The sequence below is a fragment of the Cariama cristata genome, unplaced genomic scaffold (assembly GCF_000690535.1).
Source record: "Cariama cristata isolate BGI_N322 unplaced genomic scaffold, ASM69053v1 scaffold11802, whole genome shotgun sequence".
Lineage (NCBI taxonomy): Eukaryota > Metazoa > Chordata > Aves > Cariamiformes > Cariamidae > Cariama > Cariama cristata.
Window position 1 is genome coordinate 31,358 of NW_009604454.1, and position 8,269 is coordinate 39,626.

An 8,269-nucleotide genomic window follows, 5' to 3' on the forward strand; every position below is an offset into this window, starting at 1 on the left:
CAAACAAATAATTTCACCGTTGTCTTACAAACAAGAAATGTGAAATCATCCTGAGCAATGATTTTGCCTGTCACTTGGTGCACATGATCCTCTACATCACCAGTCCATTGGTTCCTGTCATATACAAAAATCATGCTTAGCTTAGTGCAGATTTTGCAGATTTTATGCACTGCTTTGGGCTTTGGGAAAAAAAAAAAAAAAAGACTTTCACAGTTGTGGATGGATACAAATTGCAGTTCAACCTCCTTGCCATTGATCTATTTCTTCCTCTTCTGTTTGATACTTGTTGAATGCAAAGCTTTGTGGGCCAGAAGCTCATCTTTATTATACCTCTTTGTGGTACAACAAAATATTTAGCTTTAGTTGCAGTAGTCATTTTATACTTATGATTTTTAAATTGCTCTCAAGATTATCATGAAGGAGAAATTGATTTTTCTGCCATACAGTCTCCCTCCTACAACATTAGACATAACAAGTACATCTCCAAAAGGAAAAGGGCTTTCCATTGCATGCCTAGAAGAGAAGTTACAGCTTATGCCAAATGTTAGCACTACCCACATTGTGTCTTCCAGGAAGTAAGAACTGGCATGAAAATTACCAAAAAGTTAGTAGGCGGATTTAAAAACTATGCTTCTTTTCTCTTCTTCCCCTATTTGCTCAAATAGCCTGATTTTACTAGTAGTAATTGTTAACACTATCATATTACCTCATAAAAATCAGGACTCATAATGTCATTAAGAAATCATCCAGTGTTCCCCCATCCCATGACACTATCGACTGCTGGAAAAGGAGACTACCTGCCCCAGGCCTTACCTGCTTTTTCAACTACGTCTGCAAGCCTAATAAGAGATGTTCTGTGCATCTCTTTATTTCAAACCCCTCTTAGGGGGTGTTGAACGCTGAGAGGCACCGACACACATGCACGAGAGAGAGACAGACGCCAAGGGAAGCTGTCTAGAAAATCTAGGAGTTGTTTAGTTTATTCGGTGAAGTGAAGCTCTGATCTCTTATAATGGTATCTGGAGACACAGAATTAACCCCCTGTAGATGCCAAAGGGGGACTTGCTATTGACCTCGGTTGGGTCAGTAGGGCTGGGGCTGTACCTGGGCCCCTGGAGCAGGATGCTCCGTGAGCCACCTGCGCAGGAAACAAAAGGTCTTTGGAGACACCCATCTTCCTCCAAGAAGTATACACATTTCTTCCACCTGACTTTCTTCCAGAAGGACTCTGCACATGGAGACTTTTCTATCTGTTTATCTTCCTTCCCTTGAGAAAGGAAGATTTGTGTCTGGCAACTCCAGTGACATAAACCATGCAGGTCTAGAGCATTTGGAAACAATTCATGTTAATATTCCAAAGGTTAAACGCAAAGATTTATGATATCCTTTGCAACCATGAACTAGCAGTTCAAACTATGCTGGTCTTTCTGGCAAGAGGTGATTGTTTTCCTGTAACTTAGCAGCTATTGCCACATTCATTATCTGTCATCTGGTTGCAGCAACTGCAAGCCCCTCTTTCTAAGAGCTAATCATTTTTCCAAACCAGGTCATAATGCCATGCAAGGGGAGAGGGAGGAAAGCTAATTTTATTTCTTTTTAATTCACTTTATGAAAAAAAGAAATGACCATTTGCCAGTGGCACTGACAAGAAGGGGGGGGGGAAAGTTACATACAGTCAGAATCCACCTGAACTTCAGTATGTGGAAGTTAGCTGCTGTGGATGCACACCATGGGCACCCAAAGCAGTCCTGTGTGTTTACATTTACTAAAACATGTTAAGGGGTGGTAGCCCTCTTTCTCTGGCTCCCCATGGGTAGCTTATGCTCTGCTTCGTGGGATGAGTGCCCACAGACATTGTTATGGCAGAGCAGAGGAAGAACAAAGAGAACCTGAGCGCCTGGAGGTCTTGCTGGCCGTAGGGCAGGTGTAGCCTCATTGAGTTGCATGGATCTCTGACCCTCCAGCCACGGGCTCCTGGCCACGGGGAGCCAAGCCAGCCGATGCAGAACAGCCTTCATGGGCCACAGAGGGACATTTGCTTCCTTACGCTGACGATGGCCAATGCAAAAGCTAACCAGGTGCTGAGGGGTGAGCGATGCGCGGCTCACCCCACCAGAAGCCCAGCCAGCCGCTCTACTTCCCTGCCAGTGGCTAGTGGGGTACTGCTGCGTGAAGGTGTGTCTCTTGAGTAAAGAGAGGAAAAGGAGAATACATTTGCAAGGTTATTGAGACATTGAAGCTTATTACTATGACTGTTGTTCATACCAGCATCTTTGTGCAGGCCTTTAAAAAAGGGAGATGTGATTACTGAAGGGAACAAGTTGTTGGGTAACCCTGTATCCCATGATCTGGGGTTTATGCTAAGCCTGTGAATGAGACAGGGATGCTTAGACAGATGTGACTGCATTCTGTCTCTTCTCAATTTTTAAGTTGAGAAGAAAGCAGAAGCCTTTTTCTCTTGCTGCTGCTACGAAAGAGCAAGTCCATTGAAAGACTTCGGTAGCCTGTCTTCAGGGCCTTCTGATATGTCATTGCTCTCCCAGACCAGCCCTGTTAACAAGCCCAGTCTGCTTTACCAGTGTCCACATCAAGTTAAGGATATTAGAAGTACCTAATTCCAGACGCGTATCATTGCTGCTTCTGAAGGTTTTAAACTCAGAGTACATAGTCACAGATCTCCCAGAAGCTCCCTGGCAAAAGCCAGGAAAACTTGGTTTAATATTTGAACATAATAGTAGTAATAAAAAACAATAAAAATCAAACCCAAATAAAGAAACCTCTTCCTAAATATCCCACTCAGGGCTTTCTATATACATGCTAAATATTAAAAGATATTTAAAAAAATGTTTAGTTTTTAACGGACTTTTTAAAGTTACCTTAAAACATCCTTCAGAATCACAGTTAGGTTTTTCCAGTGACTCAGCTTCCTTGTGCATGGCTGTCTTATTTTGCCTATGGTATAACATTCCAATGTCTCTTTTTAAGTACTTTAGAGCAATTTTCTGAGCAGACAGACTGCATTAACATGTGCAGATAACCAAAGCATACCTGGTTCCTGTCTGGATTGCACAGTCAGCCTATCATGAATTGAAAAGCGGATAGTCTGCTATTTAAGATTGTTTTCCTCAACTTAATGTTTCTTGTGTGGTAAGATTCTTCGTGCGCCTGGCTATAGTAACCCCAGTTCTAGTAGTGGAGAAGGAATAATCCGTTTGTGGTTTCGGTGTGGTTTGTTGTGTTTGGCAGTCAATAAAGCTCTGCTCCAGTTTAGAGCCGCTCCAACAGTGGTAGAGCAAGCACCAGCGGTAGCAACTACAGATGCCACAGAAGAACTGAGCACTGACACTTTGAACCTCACACAATTTACACGATGATTATCTGAGGTTGATATTGAAATGGCTGGAGGATGTATGGTCTTACCAACATTCCTGCATAGGTTTCAATTACAAAAGGAGCCTATTGAAATAACATGGAGCATGACTCTTAAATCTACCATAGCAAGGAAGAGCGCAGTTCAAGCAGAAAGGCTTGCTCTTATTTTCTATTTTAAAGGCTTTTGAAAAGGCTGTCTTCCTTCTTTCTCTTGCAAAATAAGCAAAGGCTTACTCAAAGAGAAGGGTCAAATACTTGATATTACTAGAGCACAGAAATTCATATTTCTAATAAAAGCATTTAAGCAGATAACAGAAAATTATAAAGGAGAAAAATAGTATAAGATTAACAAAACCTATTGTTACCTCTGGCCCTACCCTACAGAAATAATGTATAAGCTAAAGGACTGTAGACACTAAACTCCAATGGAGGTTTCTTTTTCCAGAAAAGGATTGTTTTCTCTTATTGACAGGAACATTGCTAATCCCAGAGAAATTAGACCCTGAGGTAAAAATATCCAGAAAATGTCATGTGCTGCCACGCAGTGACATTTCCGTATTCTCTTATATTTTTGAAATCCTGCGTACCACTATCCAGGGCACAAAACCAGAACAGTGTCCCAAATATTCTGTTTCCCTCTTTCTAGAAAGGATAGAAGCAAAACTGGGAGGACCCTTTGGAGGAAGAACGCTTTGTTATTTGTCTTGGCCTCTAGCAAAACAGCTCTGGGTCTCTCTGTCCCGTTCTGTTTACAGAGGCAAGACCACAAAGCCCCCTTCTGTCTGAGAGAATTGGCACCCGTGGTGATTTGGAGGATCGGTTATGTACGTCTTTCAGCTGCCGTATAAAACTACTGTAGCAGTGAATGCCTCAGGGCTGTGAGGCATCCATACTTCTCTGCTCAGCTGCTGTGCCGTTGGCTTTCCAAAACGTGGCAAAGGAGGCTACGGAAACCTTAGAGGTACCTGTTCAGCTGGGCACAGCTTGGCAAAATAAAATGGTTACACCTGGGTGAAACCAGTTTGGTCCAATTTGTTTGCTGAGGTTTGGGGTGGGAGGCTGGTCACAGAGAGCAAAGAGATCAGCTGTCAATGTTGGGTCAAAATACCTGTGGTGCATGAGAGATGCGGGAGCAAGCACAGAAGGACACAGAGAGCCTGGGGACATGGACTGGGCAATCTTTTTGTGGGCGAGATCCTTTCTAACCGGAGAAAGAAGATGTTGGGTCCACCATGGAGAGATGCATGGCATAGTATGGAGGGGTGAATTCATCAGAGGTGGGATCCTGGTCTCTGAAGAAACTTTTGGTCTAAAACTCAAGATTGCTTCGGAGGAATGACAAAATAAAGCTAGATAAATGCTTACAGGTATTTTGTGGTTTTATGCAACTTGCTGCTTTTATTATTCAAGATGAAGTAAAGTGTGGTGGGTTTTGAGCCGTTATGCCTGTGCTTTCCAAGGATCTAGAAATACCTCTCACCACCAAAAGTGCAACCTTAGGCCTTGCTCTGCTGTGGTTGATATATTTGCAACTTTAAAGTTGAAAATCTGCTGTGAAAGGGAGAGATGAATATTCTTATGTCAGTGTTATGCTCACCTACATTCCTCTTACAGCATATTACTATATGTACAGCAGTCATTAAACATCCTAGCTAATATTATCCAATATAATACAGAAGGGTATGTTAAAAGGAACAAAATCAGGACTGTAACTTTTTCACCTGGCATGAGTATTTTGATGTTCAGCCTTAAAAGAAGCCTTTAGTGGTTTTTAATCAAACTCTTTGTCTGTGTACAGCTAATTAGTATTGTTGAAATGTTAATGCTTCATTGGCTGTCAATGTATCCAAGATTTATTTCCATGAAACCTGTCGTTACCCTGCCATTTCACACCCCCACTTGGGGTGAATCTGCATCACAAATAACTGTGCATATGTAAATGAAACATTAAAATTACACAATTAGAATTAATCAGTCTAAAAATGCAAATGATGTGATCCCCAACCTCTGCAGCAGTACCCAAGTGAGGGAAGGTGACTGCCTACAACACTACAGCATCCAGAATTTCTCCGAAGGTGCTCGGGAGTGATTTATCCATCAGAGAAACACGAAGGAGCCTCAGACCTGCATGGAACTAGTCTGTGGGTGCCTGGGAAGGGTGGCAGCCTGTCGGCCAGCAGCAACAGACATTACTTCAGTTTTCAGCCTGATTTTGACAGAGAAGAAGCCATTTCTTGTGACTGATGGTGTTAACATTTATCTGACCCTCCCTCAATTCTGAATGTCCTGGCCCCTGTGAGCTGAGGCAAGGAGGTGAGGACAACAACAGGTAAGGCTTGGCTCTTGGGCTCAGGACTCAACGTTCTGGAGAACTGAGCCAGCAGTCACTCGTGTGAATATAGGTCTTTACGGCCCTCCTCATCCCTTTCTTCGGGGATGAAAGCTTGAATTTGTAGTGCAACGCAGCAGAAACTGTCACCAGCCCTGACAATTGCAGGAGTTGTACTCTGTCACCAACATTTTTGGGTTTTTTTTTTGGTTCCTGATGTTTAAAGCATGATGGGATCCTGGAGGACAATATTGTGTGTGATTGAAGGAGTTGTCTGATTTTTTTCTAATGCAAAGTGTGCCAGCTGGGAGCGCTGATGTCTGTATGGACAGGAAAGATGTGTTTTCAGGGAAAGGGCTTCCCTAGACTTCCTTGAGAAACCGTATAATAGTAGGTAGGAAATTGAACCTTATCTGTACCCAAGTACTTTAGTTGGGAATCACCATTACGTGCTCTTCATGACAGGAGCGTTGCCTACACAAACAGTATCTGACACAATATAGTCGCAGCTATGTCATAACCGTGATCTCACAAAAATTAGTAATATTTTGCTGTAAAACCCAACCACCTGGAAGTCGCTACTTGGTGCTTGCATGTGTAGCACTGCCGATTCCCATGGGAGCGCATTTGGCAGGATGCTAAGAACCAAAAATAAATATATTCTACCCCAGCATTTCTGCCATCTTGGGATCTTCTAAGCTTTCTCAAAAGACCTCAAGAACTGGTCCATCCCCCAACCTCAGGCCTGCCAGTCAGATGGAGATGTCAGGTGGGAACCCCAGGTAACTTTCACAAAAAGGATTTCTCAGCAATGTCGGTTTGCATCCTTTCAGCTGCCCCACGAACCTCAGCCACGCGTTGGCTTGGCAGCCAAAGATCGTTATTTATGTTATGGCTACGGTGAAAGATAGTTTTATGGGTGTTCTGGACAGATTTTGGATACAATAGTGCCACTATGGCAGTGTTTGGAACTTAATTTCCAATAAACATCATACCTCATGTATTTTTTTAAAATTTTCTTTAAATATGGTCAAGAATATGCACAGGCTCTATTGACAGAGCAGCCTTTAGAATGCATCCTTTCCTAGTTGTATGTACAAAGGCAGAAAACAAAAAAAATTGTTATAAAATAAAATTTTAAAAAAAGACTTTTGCTGCCTTCCAAGTCCAAATGCCTGAAGCAATCATTTTCAAAGTTTACCATCTGTCTGATAAAAAGCACAGAAGATTTTAACCAGGGAGTCCCTTAAATGTATGAACTGATGAAAATAAGGTTCATAGCAGAAACCGAAAGGCAACCTTAGTTACAGCGTTCCTTCACATGTGGATGCATGTATCTAGTAACAGACCTGCTTCTGTTGGTCCCTTCTAGGACAATTCCTGTTTAAGACAGCGTACAAATATGTATAGCCAACAATAAATCCTATAGCTACTGACCACGGTCGGCAGCAATCTCGGTGTCGATCAGCAATCGGCAATCTCGGTTAATATACCTCTAGTCGGGAGTCATGGGAATAACAAACAGAGGGATGACTGCTGCGGGTATATAGATTTTATCAGGTTTGCTTTCTTGTGACTACGTGTGGTGTCTCTGTACACAGCAAAGCTGAAATATGCAGGTGTCTGGTGAACTAAATAAGAGCCGTATCCCTTTAGGGAAGTAGAAAGTTTAGAACAACCATTAATGCAGACGATGAAAGTTAGTATTTCCTTTATTACGTACACAGAGAAATCCACGTTAGATGGCATACATTAAGGACCTGGGTTATTGTGGCTGCACACCCATGCACGCAGAGAGAAGCACGGAAGGCAGGCATTCAGAGCTATTAATTGGGATTTGCGTTCTCATTTATTGTCTCCGTGTAAAAAGAAGAAATACGATGCTGGTGGCTCCCTGTTTTTCCCGTACACAATATATGCACAGCGTTTGCCTACAAAGAGGAAAGGCTACCTTTGTTTCATGTGCATCTGCTCTTGCTACAGTGCAAAAAAAAATCCTCCTTTGTTGAGCTCGGCAGCAGGAGTGTGCACAGAGGTGTAAGGAATCTGAGACCCCAGCTTCTACTTTTTATCACCTCCCCAGTGGATTACACACACGGCACAACACAGTCATTAAAAATAGTTACACATCAAACGACCCAGCTCGCTGATGTGTCACTTCACAGACGGACATGCAGCAGTAATTGCTCTGATAAGAAATTTATCTTTTCCTCCCCTTCACACCCCTCTCTGTGTGCTCTGGAGAAAAGGGGGGGGACACACACCGGCGATCTCTCTCCTCGCATCCTTACCCAACGACCCACTGGGACATTAAACAACCCTCTCCTCCTATATGCACCCTTTGTTTAAAGCGACGCCTTCAAAGATATATTCCTTGGGTAGTGGGGAGGGAGGGGAAAAAAAGGGATATTTACTTACAGAGCAGTGGTGGGCAGTTAATGTCACCTCCTGGACCAGGGACAGGGGGTCACATCCATTAACAAAGGTGTAAAGAGCACACTGGCCTGCTTGCGGAGGAGAGCTGTACAGCTCGCTGGGGCTTTGACTGCCTGCGAAGAGCGGCTCTTC

General features: G+C 43.0%; 1 protein-coding gene across 2 annotated transcripts in view; it reads right to left on the reverse strand.

Annotated features, from left to right (window-relative positions):
- FHL2 (four and a half LIM domains 2) overlaps nucleotides 1–8,269 on the reverse strand; it is a 42,128-nt gene that overhangs the window by 17,818 nt on the left and 16,041 nt on the right. Inside the window, exon 1 of one of the 2 annotated variants that reach the window (XM_009695630.1) lies at nucleotides 8,120–8,260. The exons of the other annotated variant lie outside the window; for it this stretch is intronic. The gene's annotated coding sequence lies outside the window, so the exon portion shown is untranslated. Of the gene's footprint in view, nucleotides 1–8,119; nucleotides 8,261–8,269 lie in introns of those variants that run through there. 2 annotated transcript variants of the gene reach the window in all.